Genomic DNA, 19683 nt, shown 5'->3' with positions numbered 1-19683 from the left:
CAGAATAGGATAAATTAACATTCTGAGTGTACCCTCTCATTCTTGCGACAAATATTGTAACAAGATCAGAAAATGGCATAGTAATCCAGTTCCATAATAACAATTTGTAAGAAGAATTAGAAATAATACCAGAGTGAGTCATTGTTATTAAAATAATAAAGTCTGAATCATGCTTGTACATTTACATTATGTATTTTGGATTTTTGCCCAGTTTCAAAATAAAAGAGGTGCTAGACATCTCATTCAAAGCCACATGCTAAATATCTTTCCTGAAAAGTCCGTAGTTTTCCCTCTAGAATTTGGTTTGAGGCTCCAAGACGCTCACAAGATATACAGATGAAAGCCATGCACGTCCAAACAAGTTCTGCCAAAGAAACAAAATTGTAGCAAAATTGGTAAGATGGTGAATCTGTACTGGATTGAATGGTTTTGATTTTTTGTTAATGAATATTGACCTGATATATTGTAGCTTAGTAGAAATGTCTTTGTGACTTTCCTTTGGCAAAGAACTAAATTCCATGTGATTCAATGCCACACTATAGCATGGAAAAGGATAGAGAGCAAGGATTGTTTGAGCTTAAGGCTCAGGATTGTGAAATGGGACAGCTGATTCATTGGCCAAGTGGCCCTTATTGCTTTTAATGCAAACTGACATTTTGCGCACCTTCCATTTTATGATTTAGCAGAAGTTTGCCCCAAAGTAGTTTACTTAAGAATTTTTCCCCATACAAAGTCATGATATGGTCCACCTAGTGTAGAAATTAAAACTATCCTCATGACAGCTTTTAGGTATATGGCCAGCACATACACAACAGATCATACTAGTTTCAAAGAGTTGTCGGAATGATTGCTGTTAATTTAATTGCATGAGATTAATATATCTAGAATAATTTTATTAGCAAGTTTCTCTTCACTGTGAGTTACCACATGTATTATTGTCTTTCCCATCAGGGTTTTTTTTTCTTTCTTATTTTTCATAAGCATTGGGAGGCAAATTCCAGTCTTCATCATTGTCTGAACTTCTCATTTTCTATCTAACATTTATAACACTACTATTCAATTTACCTGGTTTTACTCAGGTCCTTGACTCATTTCTTTTGTTTTTCTTCATTTAAATCATTGCTTTGGGGTGGGGCTGGGGATGAAGGTTTCAAGATATAGGCTGCTCCGCAAAGTGAAGACTACCCGAACCTTCTCACCACAGCACCTTGGGTTAGGTGAGAAGTATCTCTCCATGGCCACTGCAGCTCCAGAGGGCACAGACGGGGGAGGGGTGCCTGTACCCTGGTTGGGGCAGGTCCAGGTTCATCTGCACCCTGCGCTCCCTAGCTAGAGTGAGGAATGCAGCAAATTGCACTTCCTGTGCTCCCTGATAAAGGGGAATAGCCAGCAGCATTCCCTTATGAATGGAGGGAAGTGAAGTTTCAGGCCCCCCCCATCATCACTGAAGGGCACCTGGAGGTAGGGGGTGGGGGCGAGGCTTGAGGCTGTGGCAGTCCTGAATGGGGGCGGGGCACCTTCCTGGTGATGCTGTTTCTTTTCAGTATAGTTTTATGAAAAGAAATCCCATTCTGAACACATCTATTTTTATGACAGAATCAAACCCTTTCCTTGCTCTAAGTTATAAGAAACTGCATATTGAATTTGGTTCTATTTCTTACCATTTAGGGGGAATGTTTGAATAAACCAACAGTGGAATCACAGACAGAGAAACTCTCTCAAATATATAGTAGATTTCAACTCAAGTAACCAGAATTATACAAACAACTTTTTATTTGACGAACAATGCCTTTTCTTCTGCTTTGTCTACCAAGAGATTGCAATTATTATTAGTGTATATGTTGTTTGGAATTTCTAGATTTATTTAGATTCACGGCAGAATTTTTCTGGATAGGCTAGCTCCTGAAGTGCAGATGATCTGCAGAAAGCATCTTAAACATACTGCTTATCTTAGCATTTACATGATCCTTGTGCTGCTGGTACTATTCTCCCTGTATCATGCTGGAGTAGCACCAAGACTTTGTTTTTATGCCTCCTGCAAATAACCCCAAGGGGACACAAATGTACTTAATTTGCTTCTGCAAATAGAGATGATCAGTTTTGTGTTGAAAATGTCCTTTTTTCAATGTGGAAAGTTTCATTTATTTAAGAGTGTTCTATATTTATGGAAGAATTGAAAACTTAACAGAACAACTGGTTTTGTATTAAAATTAAAATATGACATTGAAAAATTTGGGAAAGAGGAAGAAGAAAATTTGATATTTGTTTAGAAAGTCTTCAAAGAAAATGCCATTTTCTGACCAACTGCAGTGCAGAAGCAATCCAAGTCAGACTTTTTTTTCTGTCTGTATCTCCTTTTTTTCTCTTGTGCAAATAGAGATGATCAGTTTTGTGTTGAAAATGTCCTTTTTTCAATGTGGAAAGTTTCATTTATTTAAGAGTGTTCTATATTTATGGAAGAATTGAAAACTTAACAGAACAACTGGTTTTGTATTAAAATTAAAATATGACATTGAAAAATTTGGGAAAGAGGAAGAAGAAAATTTGATATTTGTTTAGAAAGTCTTCAAAGAAAATGCCATTTTCTGACCAACTGCAGTGCAGAAGCAATCCAAGTCAGACTTTTTTTTCTGTCTGTATCTCCTTTTTTTCTCTTGTACATAGGTAGTGAGGAAGAGGGCCTAAAATACTTGTTTTTTAATTTGTTCAAATAGCTGAATAGTATGTTTTATCCCGGCAATAATCATTGTATTGAATTCACAAATTTATTTTCTGAACACTGGACAAAATTCTCAGCAATGAAATAATAAAATCTAGCTCTGTGAGAATACTTTGCTAGTCAGTTTGTAAGCCAATTTTCAAAGAGAAAAATCACATCAGTAGAGTATTTGACCCATGCAGTATCTTCCAGATGTTTTGGTATAGTCTATGGGATCTACCTCATTTCAAGGTCTATATAGTAGAAACAAATTGTGCATTTACACAGTTAAAAACTAACTGAATTCCCATAAGAATGTTCAAAGGCTTTCATGTTTGATCAAGCGCTGTGTTCTGCTACTTTGGCAAAGAGGTATTACCAATGACTTGTTAATACTAATGGAACCATACTTTCACCATATGGGTTACAACCCTTAGTGCTGTGTCCTTTGACCATATTTAAAGGCTCTACCTTAAAAAGGTGTTTAATGAAACCAACTTGACCTGGCCCTAGACCAAGGTATGGATTAAACAATTTTTTTTCAGCTTGACTGGTCCCTTATTGAGGAAACATGCTAAGTAAAAGCCATTCCGTCACAGTGCTTAAGTATCAAAAGAGTGTGTGGAATTCAAGCAACACTGCCAATGTGCCAACCAGATTTTGATTTATAAACATGAGAGACTAGTTTTCCAATTCTCATACAATAGCTAGCTTTCTTTTAACTCAGTGATTCTTGCAGTATGTGTAACTGTGGGTTTATACAAACTCCTGAAATATTAAAGCAAGTATATTCAGAAACAGTATATAAAAAGAAAACGTGTTTTAGCATTTTGATGATAGGCTGATATCTTTGTTTGTTATCATGCTAAATTTAAATACCCGTAAGGATCTGTGTTAGACCACCAAAAATAGAAAATGTAATATTCATGTTGGAAATTGACACATGAATGAAATTGAAATGTCCTTGTTTCATATATGAATTACACTAGTATTGTCTTCTGCTTTATGATGACTAAGGAGGTAGAAACATAGAAGCCTACATATCACATAAGGTCAATGATTCATGTGGTATTCTTGTTTCTGAGCAATCAATATCAGAGGAAGAAATAATAGAACTCCATAATTAACAATTATGTATTACCACAACTATGGTAAAGTTTTATCCTAATTCCATGCATTCAGTGTTTGGTTAGTAAGGGTTTTATCTCTCTTACATTATTTTAACTTGTGTAATTGTGGCTATTCTTATTATTGATGTGTCTAATATTTTTTGAATGCTCTTTACCTCAAGAATAGTTTGTGGGGTCTGTTATGTTTTTTTTCTGTACATTATGCTTTTGATATATACAGCCCATGTTTTGCATTAAGAGAATAGTAAAGCCAAGAAAGAATAGAGGTAAGGTCTTTTTGAGAGAGCATTGTAGCATATCTGTCCTTTCTGCAATAAATTTTATCAGAGCCTCACTAAATAGATATAGCCATATTGCTTGAGGTAAACAGAATGACTGTTGGTAATGCCCCAAAAGAATTGTGGCTTCAAGTGTTTGATTTCCACGTTTAAAAATAATTCATGAGTTTTTTTAATATGACATGGTACTGTGACTAGAGCCAATCAACATTTTCACTTCTTTTTATCTAACAAAAATTATATTTAGAAGCTGCACTAATAAAAAGATTCCCACACTCAAAATGTTCCACATTTTCTGAAAATTTCAATAGTGTTTTTTCCTGATATTTTATCAAAATTATTTATGAAATCATTAGGATCATTGGCTCATTGGGAAACAAACAGCAAAAAAACCCCAACAAAATTGAAAATTATTTTGGTAAGAGAAATATTATGGAAAATGTGAACAATTTTACGATATACCCAAAACTCTGAATAATGGAAATAACTGTACAATTTAAAAACAGTACAATTTTCTTGTGAAACTATTTTCTCATTTTTGACCAGTTCTCATTATGATCCACTTTATCAGCTAACTCATAATTTGAGTTAAATAAAAATAGTAAAGTTTTGTCTATAATCTACTGAATTCCATGAAACATTCATGACCCCCTTTATAGTATTACTTGTTCTGAATTACTTGCCAAAATGATTAATCTATACTATATACTCTTGCATTCTTTAATCCATAGACAGTTTTGAGACAAATGTTAGAATCTTCATAAATAATAGCAAGAACACAAGAGTATAATAATGAACACGACTATGTCCAAACATTAGAAGTGTTATTCAGAAGAAATTAAGCCAATTTATTTTGGCATTTAAGTTGTAGACCTTTGTATTCAGAATAATGCAGAAAAATTCCTAGACTTTGACTGTCTGAATCATAACAAAATTTCACAGAGGAGCAAATATGGTGTGGTGTCTGGAAAAACATGAGTTTGGTCTTGACCAAAAATCTCAGTTGATGCAACCCTTCTTATATTCCCTTTGATATGATCTCCTCAGTCACCTAGCTAAGGCTATGTCTAGACTGCAGGCTTCTTTTGGAAGAAGCTTTTCTGGAAGAGATCTGAGAAAACTTCTTCCAAAAGAGAGAATCCACACTGCCAAAGCGCATCGAAAAAGCAATCTGCTTTTTTGAAAGATAGCATTCGCACCGAATGGACACTATCTCACATTTAAACTGTGATTACTATGGATGGAGTGGCCACCAGGGAACCTGTGCTTTTTCCTCTTTCCTCTTCTTTCGTAAGAACTCCTTCTTCCCTGTCCACATAAGCCTTCTTCCGAAAGAGCTCTTTTGGAAAAAGGCTTCTTCCTCATAGAAAGAGGATTACCAATGCTGGAAAATCCCCTTTGTTCTTTCAATTTTCTTTTGAAAGAATGTGATTGCAGGGTGGACGTAATTGAAGTTTTTTTTGAAAAATGGCCGATTTTCTAAAAAAACTCTGTAGTGTAGACATACCTTTCGATCCCCTATGTTTGATACTTCTTTCTAGGACCACAAGATACAATGTGATCAGACATTAATTTTCTGTTTGTGCCTCAGAGAGCCTTTGCTTGAACTTTATTCATGTATTACTATGAGTCAGTGTTGAGTTTTGACCCATCATCATAACAGAGAAAGACTTATGCAAGGAGGCAGGTCTTAGACTCTACTGTGAAGAGGTTCATATACAGATTCATTTTGATTTATTGTTGATCTCTTGTTGCATTCAGAGACCTTCTGCTGTAAAAAAGCTTTAAAAAAATTCACACTGAGCTCCACAGCCTACAGGAACCCTATAGGTTACAGTTGTCACAGAGGGCTATAAATAGGGGGATGGGAGGACCTAATTTTCCAAAGATCTGAAAAAGTAAGACTAATACTTCAATCTGCTATCATAGAAAGCCACTGGAAGATTCAGAAAAACATTGTGATGAGTGGGTCTGTTTTTGTCACTTAGAAAGTGGTTTGTTCCATGTTGTACTGTAGCTTCCATTTGACATTTCTGACTTCCCAGTAAAAGTGATTTGAAATTTCAACTGGTAGTGTTGAAAGTGTAGACTAGCTTCTTATCTGAAAGGTTGTAGTAACTTCAGTGGGAGCTGTTGGGTGAAAGCACTATTATAAATCAGACCACATATTCAGGTGCTTAAATATGAATATTCAGGTGCTTAAATATGTATATGTTAATTATATCTATTTATAACCTGGGCTACATCACAAAGATAAGTTTATTTGAAGTTTTTGAATTTTGTAATAACTGGTGGTTTGTTCATGATCATCCTTGTCATTGTCTTTGTCCTCAACTGTCCTTCCATAAATATAAGTCAATGACACACCATTCCATTTTATTGCAACCATGTTCCTTCCATTTTTGGCCAAAAAGTTTTGTCATAGGATCAGCCCAGCCCATTTTTCATCTTCCCAGCAGTTACTGTGATCTATGGGCATCCAGTCACTGATGCAGGTTGCATACCTATTATGTTGCCTATTGACTACATCGGTGGTTCCCAACCTTTTTGATACTGGGGACCGGAAAACCTATTCACAAACTTTTGGCGGACCGGTAACATTTTATTTGCTTATTTGCATATTCATCATGCAATTGATGAATATGCAATTATGCAAATAAAATGTTACTGGTCCACCAAAAGCCCAGCCCTCAGAGCATCCAGTGCCAGCCCTAGCCCCTAAACCCTCCACTAGCTCCCCAGTGCCAGCCACTGACCCCAGAGTCCCCTGCATCCAATCCCCCATGCCAATCCTCCATCCCAAAAGCCTCAGTGCCAGCCCCCTGCCTCTACTGCCTCCCCACCAGATTCCTAGTGCCAGCCTCCACCCTCAGAGCCCCACAGTGCCAGCCCCTCATCCCAAACACCTTAGAGCGAGCCCCCTACCACCAGAACCCTCAGTACCAGCCTCCTGTTTCCAGAGCACCACTGCACCCAACCCCTTCAGAGCCTCCCCTAGTGTCAATCCCCAAAACTGGCCACATTACCATTGCCCCCCCCCCCCAGTGCCAGCCCTGCTTCCATAACCTCCCCACTAGTAGCTCAGACTCTAGAGCCCCCCAGCACTAGCCCTGCGCCTGGAGCTCCCATCCCAGTGCATCCCCTGGTCCCCTCACCTAGCCCTGCACTGCTGCTTGCATTGTGGCAACTTTGGAGGCTGGGACTGGGGTACACCACCCAGTGCCTCCCCTCTCACCATGGCTGTTGGGAGAGGTGTGTCCTGCCCCACCTCTCAGCCAACCGGCACCAGGCAGGGACAGGGTTTCCTCCCAGCTGTGAAAGAGCACTTCCCTTGGCTGCAGGAGAGCCACACAGGATGGGGTCTGTTCCTGGCCTCTCCCAACAGATGTAGCAAGAGAAGTGTACCCCAGCCCTGGCATCATGTGCTATTGCAGCCTGGCTGCCAGAGTCCTGTGGCCCAGCAGTGGGTCCCAGCCTGATGGTTGGAAAACCCTGGACTACATGACCTACCCCTCTCCACTTTGCATAATACATCGCTTGCATTACATTGGTCACTTCTTTACATCTTCTGATCTCATTTGGAATGTGATCACAGAATATCATCTTAGGGTACGTCTACACTAGCCCCCTAGATGGGTCTAGGGAGGCTAATGAGGGCGACCAGAATTGCAAATCAAGCCCGGGATTTAAATATCCCGCGTTTGATTTGCATGTTCCCGGCTGGTCGTCATTTTAGAAATTGACTAGCCCAAAGTAACTGTCCATGTCTACAAACGACAGTGAAATGGGATTCCGATTTAAAGCCCTAACTCGAATTAGCTGGTATTCCTCCTGCAATGAGGTTTACCAACTAATTCGAATTAGGGGCTTTAAATCGGAATCCCGTTTCACTGCGGCGTGTAGATGTGGGCAGTTACTTTGGGCTAGTCAATTTCTAAAATGGCGACCGGCCGGGAACATGCAAATCAAATGCGGGATATTTAAATCCCGGGCTTGATTTGCAATTCCAATCACCCTCATTAGCCTCCCTAGATCGATCTAGGGGGCTAGTGTAGACGTACCCTTACACATTCACCTTTCCATTGCTCTCTGGATGACAATGAATTTTTCTTCCTCTGCTTTTGTCAATGACCAGCTTTCCACTTCATATTATCATTGCTGGCAGAACAGTGGAGTTAAACAGTAGTTTCCCTTTATTCATTGGCTCTTCATCATCTCTTAAAGACATCTTTATTTTGTTCTCCTTCTGCTGCATCCCCTCTTTGAATGGGTTGTCTCTTGCCAGCTGCTGACCCAGATAAATGTATTTATTGACCTCCTCAATTTCTTTCTTGTTTACATTGATGATTCCTACTTCTCATTCTGCATCCACTTCATCTTTGACGTGTTCACTTCCAACCCAAAAGTGTTTTCAGTGGCTGCTATTTGTTCTGTGCTTCTGTTGTGTCCTTTGCCAATGTTATGCAATCATCAGCAAAGAGAAGATGTTGTAACTCTTCTCCATCAATTCTGGTTCCCCCTTCCGAGTTCAATTTCTTGAACGATGATTCCAGTATAGCTGCAAACAACTTTGGTGAGATTGTGTCACCTTGTCTGATTCCACTGTATATAAATAATAATGGTCGGACCTGTAGGCTAGTTTGACATCTCAGCTCAGTAAGACCTGTTACAGCATATGCTTCACCTTGCTTCATTGTTGAACTACATTCATTCCCGGGACCAATGCTGAGGTAGGGACATAGCATTTTATTCATTATACTGATTTTATTTTGAGAAGGTCACAGTATGATAAACAAACCACCAATGAATGAAAGACTCCAAAACTTAAAGCATGGGTCTCAAACTCCCTGCCCGCAGACCATCCCCGGCCAGAGCAATTGTGCAATCCAGTCCAGAACCCCAAGTACCCTTCCCTCCATCACCTGCCCTCTCCCTCCCATAACACAGCTTTGGGGCTCACTGGGGAAGGGGCTGATGCCACTTAGTTACAGAGGTTGGACTTGCCTGCACTCCCCGTGGTGGCAGGCAGGAAGAGGCAGGGCTTTAGGGCTGGTAACAGACAGGCCTTCCTATCTGGCCCTCCAGGAGTCCATGGCCAGACTGTGCAGTCATTCTGGCTGGGGATGATCTGCAGGCCGGGAGTTTGAGACCCCTGACTTAAACTGAACCTGACATGATATAGCACAGGTTGTCAATAGATTCAGTTACCACATAGTTTAGAGAATCACAGATCTAACTTTATAAGCTGAAAATATGAAAAACTAGTGAACAACAAAAAGAAAACCTGAAGAAAAGAAATACCATTTGTGGCCAACCCCTTAACCTCAAACAAATTCTTTCCAATAACCACACAACATATCTCTATCATAATCATCCAGGAACCCACCCCTGCAATCAGGCCTGGTGCCAACTCTGCCCACACATCTATACTAGCTATTTCATCACTAGACCCAATCACATCAGCCACCAAATCAAAGGCTCATTTATCTGCACATCCACTAATGTGATCTATGCCAACAAATGCCAACAATGCCCCACTGCCATGTATATTAGCCAAACTGGACAGTTTCTATAGGAAAGAATTAATGGACACAGTTATCTGAAAAGGCAATACACAAAAACCTGTTGGAGAACACTAATGAGAATCTTCCTGGACACTCATTAATGGATCTCCAAATCACCGTATTGTTTCAGACCAATTCCACAAGCCAAATACACAGAGAAGGGTTGGAACTTAACTCATTTACAAGTTTAATTCTTATGCAAATGATATGAACCAGGATATTGGCTGGATCGCACACTACCTTCCACATCCTAATGACTTAACCAACCAACCTATCAGTGGAGGTGCTAATTGTTCTTATTAGCCTCTTGTAACTATTTGAACTATCTACTCATTGTCTCTCTCCTCCTCCTCTCCTTTTTTCTCTTTTTTCCCTCCTTCCCTCCCTCCCCCCCCCTTCCGTTATTTATTCTTGGATCTGGACTTCTAATACTCCTGTCATCTGAAGAAGTGGGTTGTGCCCACGAAATATCATGATACCCTCTACATGTTTTGTTAGTCTTTAAGGTGCTACTAGTCTATTTGTTGTTTTTTAAGGTTTTTTTTTATCTTGTGTCTTTATCAAAGTCACTTCAGTAAATACATGTTGATCAGAAAGACAATTCCATTTTGCCTTTTTCCCCCTTTCTCTTAGAAACTGTTAATAAAAAATGAATTATTATTCTCCTAGTCTGAGTTGTGAGGTATTTCTCTGTTTTTAATATATTTGTTCCTTCTCTTGCTAATGGGATGAATACAGTTCCAAGAATCCCAGTTTTTCATGACTGCTGTTTTCAAACATCCTTAAAACAAAAAGTAAATGCTCTGATGAAAACCTGCCTGTATTTTTGTATGTCAAAAGGCATTTCTGTAACAAATCTATTCTTCCTCTAAGATAGAAATATAAATACCGATAATTTTTTTAAACACACATGATGTTGATATATTCTCATTTGTAATTTAAACAATATGCTCATAACTCCTTTTAAGATTTGTGTTATTTTGTGGGAATGTTATGTGAATTTAATGAAGTGAAGGTTCTTGTCTAGTTAAATATTCAAATATTTCATTTCAAAGTATTATGAAAAATAGCAAATGTTCCCATATACTTGGAAGCAGAAAGAATTTTGAAAAAAGAGATTATAACTCCAAAATAGTAATTGAAATCATTTGCTCACTGGCCCAGATTATAAGGTGTACATGAAATATATTTTGTCTCTGAGGCACAGCCTAGTGAGCTGTGGTGTGCTATATACATCACTAGAACTGGAGTTCCTGAATGATTCTTAGGGAGTGTTTGAATGACAGCTATTCTTTCTACATCCTTTGTGCCTCCACAAGGGGCTTGCAGAGCATTCTGCACTAATGAGTCCAGGTGATGGTCCTTTAGTGCATACACTTTATGGAGTTGTTTGGGAAGAGTATAAAGTTCATTGCAACTTTCTGAATATAGGGCTGGAATTTGTCTGAAAATGTTGCAGAATCTATTGTCTGCTTCACTGAAGAGCAAAATTCTGCTCCAGAAGTTAGATTGAGCTTGTCATGGCTTAACGAGGCCTTGGTGCTACTGTCCCTAAAAACCAGTCTCTGTAACCTTTGGACAGTGTTTGATTTTGTGTTCAAAATAGGGATGTACTAGAGCTTCCAGTCTTATTGTAAAGTGCACATCAAAGGTGGGTTCTTTCTGTATATACTTTGTAATACAAGGCAAGAGGTTCCTCATTCACTACTAACATTAATTATAACTACCTTCCAGGCTGTGATAGATCTAGGAAATCTTAGAATTGCAGGTGGCCTATAGGCTTGGATTAAACATCCCAGGTGAGGTCCTGCTACTGTTACTCATAATACTTACTCATGGTATGAATAATCCCATTGATTTTAGTAGAACACATGGAAAACTCTCCAGGAGCAAGGATGCCAGAATCTAGCCTCAAATTATCAGTTACCTGACGGTTACTATTTAGTTTTAAATATTAGAGCCCCACATGTCTTTTTGAAGGCTCAGCTCTTTGGCTTAGACAGTCTAGAAGATTTAATACCAGCCATATCCACAGGGAATTTTCTTGCAATAACAGAAATGAGCAGTATTACTCAATGTTCCCAGGCATTCAAAGTAAAAACAATTATCCAATTCTCTTGGAAGAGAGTTGTGCCCATGGAAGGTAATAGTTTCCCATCTGTGTGTTGCCTCTAGGGTATTTACTGTGGTGATGAGTAAAGCTGGTCAAATAAATAAAAAAATTGTGAATAATTTATTTGCATATTGATGGGGGAAAATAAGGTTTTTGGATTAACAGTTGGTGAGGTTTAGTAGACAAGATGAGAAGTTCAAAAAGCGGGACACATAGGAAGCATCTGGAGGTGGCGCATACGATAATAGTCCTAACATTAAGAAGCTGCATTCTGGAAAACATTTTGACATATTGCATACTTGAGTACATCCACTGGTTGTCTACCTGCTTTTGTTTTAATACCCTTCTTGTGCAACTTTCTCTTACCCAGTCACTGCTGGGGAAGGGAGACATGGAGATATAAGTTGTTCATGGAGGGCACTGTAGGGTTGGGGTTAGAATGGATGAAGGTAAGGCAGGGACCGATGAAGGTTTGGGGGTGCAGGAAGGAAAATAACCATAGATATAAAGAGACACTTGCCAATTTCCCCTCAGTCTTTTCACTGGTTTCCAATATTCCTTTCTCCTATCTGATATGTCCCTCTGGACTAAATCTTGGTCCAGCAAAGATTTATGCACATGAGTAGCTTTACTCATGTGAATTCTCCCTTAATCACAATAGTACTTACTCATGTGAGTAGTTATTTTAGACAATTTATTTATCTCCTAGGATATCTGTGAGAAAGAATGTGAGAAAAAATAATTGGAGCTACAAGAATAGAGGGACTCTTTCCCCAAATACATTTGTTTGAACTAAGGAGCATGTTAGTCAAAGTTTGAGTATATGCCCTGTATTAATAAAAGTAGTGGTGAACAGAGACAGCCTAACTGCTTGTATATTCACCTAAAATACATTTCAGTTGATATAGTAACATTCACAATATGCAATCCATGCTTTCTTGGTTAGTTATAAGAGTCATAGGTCAGACTGTGAATAACACAACTGAAATTTGTGCTGTAATGCTGAGTTACATATGTTGCAGTGGGAACTGCAAATTACACGTTCACAATCCACCATGTAAATGATCTGAAGACCTAGAATTATTCACTGAAAAAGATTGTGGATAATTTTGTGTGTGATGAATAAATTTAAAAAATTTATGTTTTGTCCATGGACAATTTCTGGAGAGAGAGAAAGATGAAATTAATCAAATACATTATTCACTGTGAATTATTTGTTCAGCTCTCAGGCTTACATACTTAGACAATATTTTCATTGGCACAGACTCTGAAGTGCTCTTCAAGCTGCATATCTCAACCACACAGTTCATCAGTTATATACCTTGAGGCAGATCCATCCTTACCTATATACAGAATATGCAGCTGCATAGGGCACCTGAAAATTTGTGTCACCACTGGGTCTGAATGTCCACCCATTCTCCTCTTCCTATCCTTAGTCTGTAGCTCCACTTCCTCTGGAGAGGATGTAGTTAACTTAAAAGTGAAAAAGACCCACTGGACTTCGTACTAGAACACGGAACCAATGAAAGAGCCATTCAAGTGCTAATGAAGCTGTTTAACAGATGTTTGTCAATCCCAATTGTTTGCTGTCAGTTTCTGAATTTACTGTGTTAGATTTTAGGACCTTAGTTTAAAATTTACTTTAAAATATTTAATGAGTGTATAGCTGAATATTATAAAATTACATCTCTAAAAAAATCATCATTCCCTCAGACCTGGGCTACCATTGGGCATAAGGGCACCAGTTTAATAGTAGAGTGTAGGGCCCTATAAATCTTAAGGATGGCCCTGCTTTGAGGTTCTTGTTAAACAAAGCTACATTTGTTCTAACGTTTTCTCTTACTATAGACTCTGTGTGTTTCATTGTAGATGCCACAGCAATTATCCTAAATATTCCTTTGTGAAAAAGGGAATCTGTAAGAAATTTATCAGGGGTCGAGTCACCTCTTTATCACTGAGGAATTTATTAAGGATACTGTGGCCTCCTCTGAGATCTTGCTCTCCTATTTTTCTTTGGGCACTGTTCTGGATTGTGGAGCAGGCCAGCATTGGAAGGAGAATGCAAATTCATCCACAAGGCGACTCTCTGAACAGGCTGGGCCAACCTTTTAGTTGATTGCAGCCAGCCCCCGCCCAATCAGCTGACCTTCTCCTTGGGCTGGCCAAGGCAGGCCCATAGACTGAACTCCTTCCTGTCCCAGCACACCAAAGGAGCAGTCTGTGCATTGTTCCAAGCACAAGGATTACAGCTGTGACAAACCCTTTTGCACTTCCATGCTATACATCAGTCACAACCTGGTGTTTAGAGTTTTTGGGACTGAAAGCCAACCCAGTTTGTTCATGCTTAATAGAATCTTTGGCAGATCTGATGTCCATGTTCTCATCTTTGCAGGATTTCAGAGCTGGATCTTTTTGCCGATCCTTGGTATCAGAAAATGAATTTTTTCATGAGTGCTGTATTGACAGTCATTTGGACATGCTCCCATATGTCTCCCATTCCTATTGCTCTGGGAGATGTTGTGGGGAAAAGGCAGGAAAGAAGGGCAACCAGAAAAGAAGGACAATTGTATACTTTATTGATTGAAAAATTCTGTACTTTCCATTGAGTGCATGCTCACCATCCGATAACCATTTCAGAATGAAGAATTTCAAGAGCAGACCATTCAACTTTTGCTTTTGGGATGGAAAAAAAATAATCAATAAATCATGGGTTTACAGGGACTTCAGTTCATGAGCAAAATCATAGTAAAGTGCTAGATATTTCCTTTCAGAAGGCAAGTCTTTAATTCTAAATTATATGGCCAGCAAAATGATAGACAATAATTCTATTGCCATTATTAAGACTTATGTTTTTGCATTGTTTTCCATCCTCCCCATGGTAACTAAAATCAAGGAATTTGGCATGTTAATCACAGCTAGAAAAAAACAGTCAAGCCTAACTATTAGTCCTTTTGGGAGGTGAATGTTTCACGGAAATAGCTTGTCACAGAAGTGACAGATTCTCCTTTGTGTCAAAATGAGTTCTGTTAAAATCCAGACATTGAATAAATATCTGAAAGGGTACATGGTTTTCCAGCCTTGGGCAACCAAAACTGAAAATGTATGCCTTCAATTTTTTTGTGTGATAAGCAAGAGCCAAGAGCCTATATTCCATCACATCTGAAAATTTACTGAGCAAGTGTTTTGTCAGTGAGAATGGAGAGCAATGGACAGATCTGGGAGACACTACACAGAAAAAACCCTATCACATACTATAAAACAGGGAGTTGTGATCATTTCGTAATAACTCCTCTGCCAAGATAAAGAAGCTGATTTCCTAGTTCACACTCACAGGTTCTGTGTGTACATAAACTTATAAACTTCACATCTTTCTCATTAAATTAGGGTTTAGTTTGGAAAGCTTTGTCTCCATGCCAATAACCGTCAGTCCAGGGAAAATGTAAGACAAGCCCACCATCAGCAGTCTGGAGAAAATGAAAGTGTATTCAACAGCTAGTATTTACAATGGAATGGAATAATGGTATTTCATTCTTCTTTCCCCTTTGTCTTCTTGAAAAATTGATGGTTCGCTCTACCTTTTAAAGTTTCTAAACAAGCCAGGTTTAATGCACTGATGCCCAAACTTTTCCACTTGTCCCCCACATACCAGTAACAGGTTGGTGTCTACACCCCATTAGGTCAGGTGTGAAATTGTGCCAGAGCCAGTCTAGGGGCCGATAGCAGGGACTAGGTATGATGATTAGTGGCTGGGATCTGCAGCTGAGGGCTGGGGCCAAGCCACAGGGATAAAGTTGGGGCTGAGAGCAGAACCAGGGCTGCAGCTGTGGCTTACCATTTGAACTGGAGAAGGACCAGAGCAGAGCTGACAGCAAAGTGGGCCAGGTGGCGTTCCTTTTCCACTCTCCCTGCAGGCTGCCACAGGCCTTGCCATGTACCCCCATGAGACATTTCCCCTTGTCACCCTAGAGGGGCATGCCCCATAGGCTTGGGACTACTGGTCTATTGGATAAAGCATTGGACTTGTGTTTTATTCCTGGCTCTGCTGCAACATGGTGTATGACTTTGGGAAAGTCTTTTCATCTATTTCCCTTCCCTTCATTTATCTATTTAGACTTATGATCTTTCAAAGAGGGGCTGCCTTTCACTGTGTTTGCATAGTGCTTAACACCATGGGCCTGTAAGCTTGATTGAGGCCTCTTAGCACTATTGTAACACAATTGATAAATAACAACAGGCTGCAGTGAGAGGTAGAGAATATGGTAGAAAGGCATAGTTTGAGCACTACAGATATTAGGGTATTATTGACAAAGGCAAAATTTTAGTGCCTGGCAAACAGGCACTTCAATACTCCATAACACATGCTGTCCATTGCTGTATATAATAAAACATTTGATAGGTTTAATGATTCTATGCATTAAAGAGCTATGATGTAGGTCCCTCTCATTTGACTGTAATTTGAATAACTACCTCCTTAATTTTGTAACTGTTGTGGTTTCTTTATTTTATTACATTACTTTGGATAACCTATGAGCTTCCAGTATTCACTTATTTCTTGAAAGAAAGACTATTTTTCCTCAAGAAAGATCCACTATTACTTTACATTCTGAATGTCATACTATGGGGTTGATTCTTCTTATACTTGGACCTGTATAAACCATGAGTTACATCCATGGACGTCGATACTAGTGCTGGTCCAAAAATACGCAATACTTTGAAGTTGTTTCCATTTCACAGAGTTCAAAATTGAAACATTTTTATTTTTGATATATTTTCCATGAAATATTTCTTCAAAAAAATTCAAAAAACATGAATTCCATTTTCTCCTCTCCTTCACTTCTCTCTCTCTCTCTCTTTTTTGAGTGCACTAAAATTGCTAATGTCCAGGATATATTTGGTTCTCTTTCCTTTTCAAAACTTCTCTAACTTTCTAAAAGGAAAAAAATGAGATACTGTCACATTGACACTCTGTAACTTTTCTAACTTCATTCAATCCTGAAAAATGTACAAGAATTTAATTTGGAATTTTTTTTTACTAAATAGTCATTTTCACTCCGGAGAAAAGGTAGTGTGGTGATATGTTCTACTGGACCAACTTCTGATGGTGAGAGAGACAAGCTTTCAAACCACACAGAGATCTTTTTCTCAAAAACTTGTCTCTTTCACCAAGAGAATCTGGACAAATAATAGATATCTCACCCACCTTGTCTTTCTAATATGTGGGACTTACACAGCTATTGCTTCACTGCATTTTTACACAGGCATGGTAAAACTCCATTTTTTAAATGTAAAAAAATGTTGACCAGCTTTAGGCAATACAATGGTTTCAAACCAATGATCAGACTTTTAGTACATATCCAGATGCCTTGATTTAAAAAATATCAGTATATGTGTACATAATCTATTTTCACAATTATGTCTTTATATGATGGTAAACTACCTGAAAGGATCTTATGGGTATTCAAAGCAATATGACCCAGATTGAGAACCAGCTGCAGGTTCTCCTGCTGAAAGGCTCCTACTGAATTCTGATCAGGTCCTTATCAAACAGCTTTTATTGCTTTGCCTTCTACCTGTGACCCTCTTTAACATATTTTCATCTTGTGGTATTAACTAACACCTTCTACATTGCAGAGAGATAGGCGTTTCAGCCAGTTTCCTGTAAGACTAACACATGGAAAATATCTGCTTCACTGTGTACACATTGTGCATGTCTGCTTCAGTCTGTCTTTGCTTCATTGACCAGGTAAATTAAAAACAAATATTCACAAATAAAGACTCTAGTTTTTGTATGCAGCAGGGTTTGTGTATTAGAATGGGACTTTCTTCTTTTTCTCTATCAGTTACTGTAAATGACTATGGTGTAACAAATCCAATCAACAATTCTATCATACACATATATGCAGTTTGAACCTCTCTAGTCCTGCACCCTCAGGACATGACCAGTGCCGAACCAGAGAATTTACCGAACCATGGGAGGTCAATATTGTCTAGCAGCATTACCAACATTTTCACTGCTTGCTGGGCTCTTAGAAGATATTTAGGGGCAAATTAGAGCTAAATAACAGCTCAGAACACTGAAAGCCTATGAAAAGGGGACATCCAGCTAACTAAAAATATGGTAGACCACAGATGTTGCCGGACCAGAGCGTGCTGGAATACAGAGGTTCAACTTGTACAACTGAAGTTCTGAGTATCTCTTGTCAAGGAGCATCATCTGCAAGGAAGGAGGTGTGTGACAATAAATATACACAAAATAAAAGCCATGGAAAGCAAGGTGAAGTATGTTATAGGAAACCAATACATCAGAATTTTGTACTTAACAACTGTGAAATCACATGAAAACAAGAGACAATTAATACCTTCCTCCTTTTTTTTTTTTTAAACCATAGCATGCACACACAGAAGCACAGGTGCAGAAAAGTAGGAAAGGAAAGGAACTAATGGTTCCTTTTGTGTTTGGATGGCTGCACATCAGCCACCCTGGAAAATATGATTTCTGACCTGCCAAACTTTTGCCTGTAAATGCTTCCATGCAATACCATCTTTTGGCTGTCTTCCACACGTGCAGCTACCTGGTAAAACTTCTTCTTGAGATCAGGGAGAAACATCATTAAAAATGGGTACAAAGATCTGGTTGAATGGATGATGAAGGGCTGCTGGTAGAGTGATATAAGAAGCTTTAAAGGTTCTTTTTTTTAGTACTTTGGCTTTTCACCCATAGTAGCTTTATAAAAATGACTGTGTGACAAGGTCAGGCCAGAGGACTGCTGTAGAGTGGGGAAATGGCAGCCCCAAAAGGCTAAAAGTCCTGCTAATTAGGGGCAGAGGGCTGCAAGGCAATTAGGAGCAGCTGGTAGGGAGCTGGCCCAGGCAGATTGGGGCCAGCTGACTACTTCAGGCCTGCTGAAGGCCTTTAAAAGCCTTTCCAGGTAGACGGTGGGAAAGAGAGTGAGAGGATGGGAGACGGGATGTAGAGACAGAGAGCAAGAGATTGAGACAAAGCTGTTGGAGTTCTAGGGCTAGAAACACCAGGGCTATGTCTACACTCACAGCTTCTTTCGCAAGTATGGCCATTCTTGCGCAAGAATCCTCAGAGCATCCACACTGCCCGCCCACTCTTGCACAAGGAAATTTACAGTATGGTGTGGTAAGAGGGCTTCTTGCGCAAGAGCTATGCTCTTTTTTATCAGGAGCTCTTGCACAAGAGGGCAGTGTGGATGCTCATCAGGGATTTATTGTGCAAGAAAGCCCTATGGCTAAAATGGCCATTAGAGCTTTCTTGTGCAAGAGAGCGTCCACACTGCCATGAGCGCTCTTGTGCAAAAGCACATCTCACACGTGGCAGTGTGGATGTTTTCTTGTGCAAGACTTCTTACACAAGAGGTTCTTGCACAAGAAGCCTCCAGTATAGACATAGCCCCGGACAGGGAGTCCCAGAAGAAGTGGCTGGGCTCCCTATTCCAGAAACCATCTGCAAGCCCCAGTCCCTGGCAAGTGGGGAAGCCTGCCAGCCCAATTGCTGGCCAGGGAAAAGGGGACCCTTGCCACACCTGGTACAAAAGACAACACAAATTAACAAGTTTATATGTCTCTGTTGCTTTATGTGACTACTTTGCAGTTTCACATGAAAAGCTCTTATTCAGATTACTCCTCTTTGATGTAAACAAAAAGCTCAGGGAGGATGTTTTTGTACCATCTCTAACTCAGCACTTAAAGGTAACAGAAGGCTAAATGCAGTACGATTAAACTGGCTGAAAGGCAAAAAGGAACACTTTCCACTGCTTAATGCTGGAAGCTGTTAAGAGCAATCATGTCATATTTTGGCACAGTGTCATTCAATGCTAATTCCTACAAGCTTAACACATGTGAAGTTAGTTCCCTTTGCCTTTTGCTTAAACAT

Source organism: Pelodiscus sinensis, chromosome 10 (genome assembly GCF_049634645.1).
Source record: "Pelodiscus sinensis isolate JC-2024 chromosome 10, ASM4963464v1, whole genome shotgun sequence".
Lineage (NCBI taxonomy): Eukaryota > Metazoa > Chordata > Testudines > Trionychidae > Pelodiscus > Pelodiscus sinensis.
The sequence above is the reverse complement of the archived record's forward strand: the minus strand, read 5'-3'. Positions refer to the sequence as shown.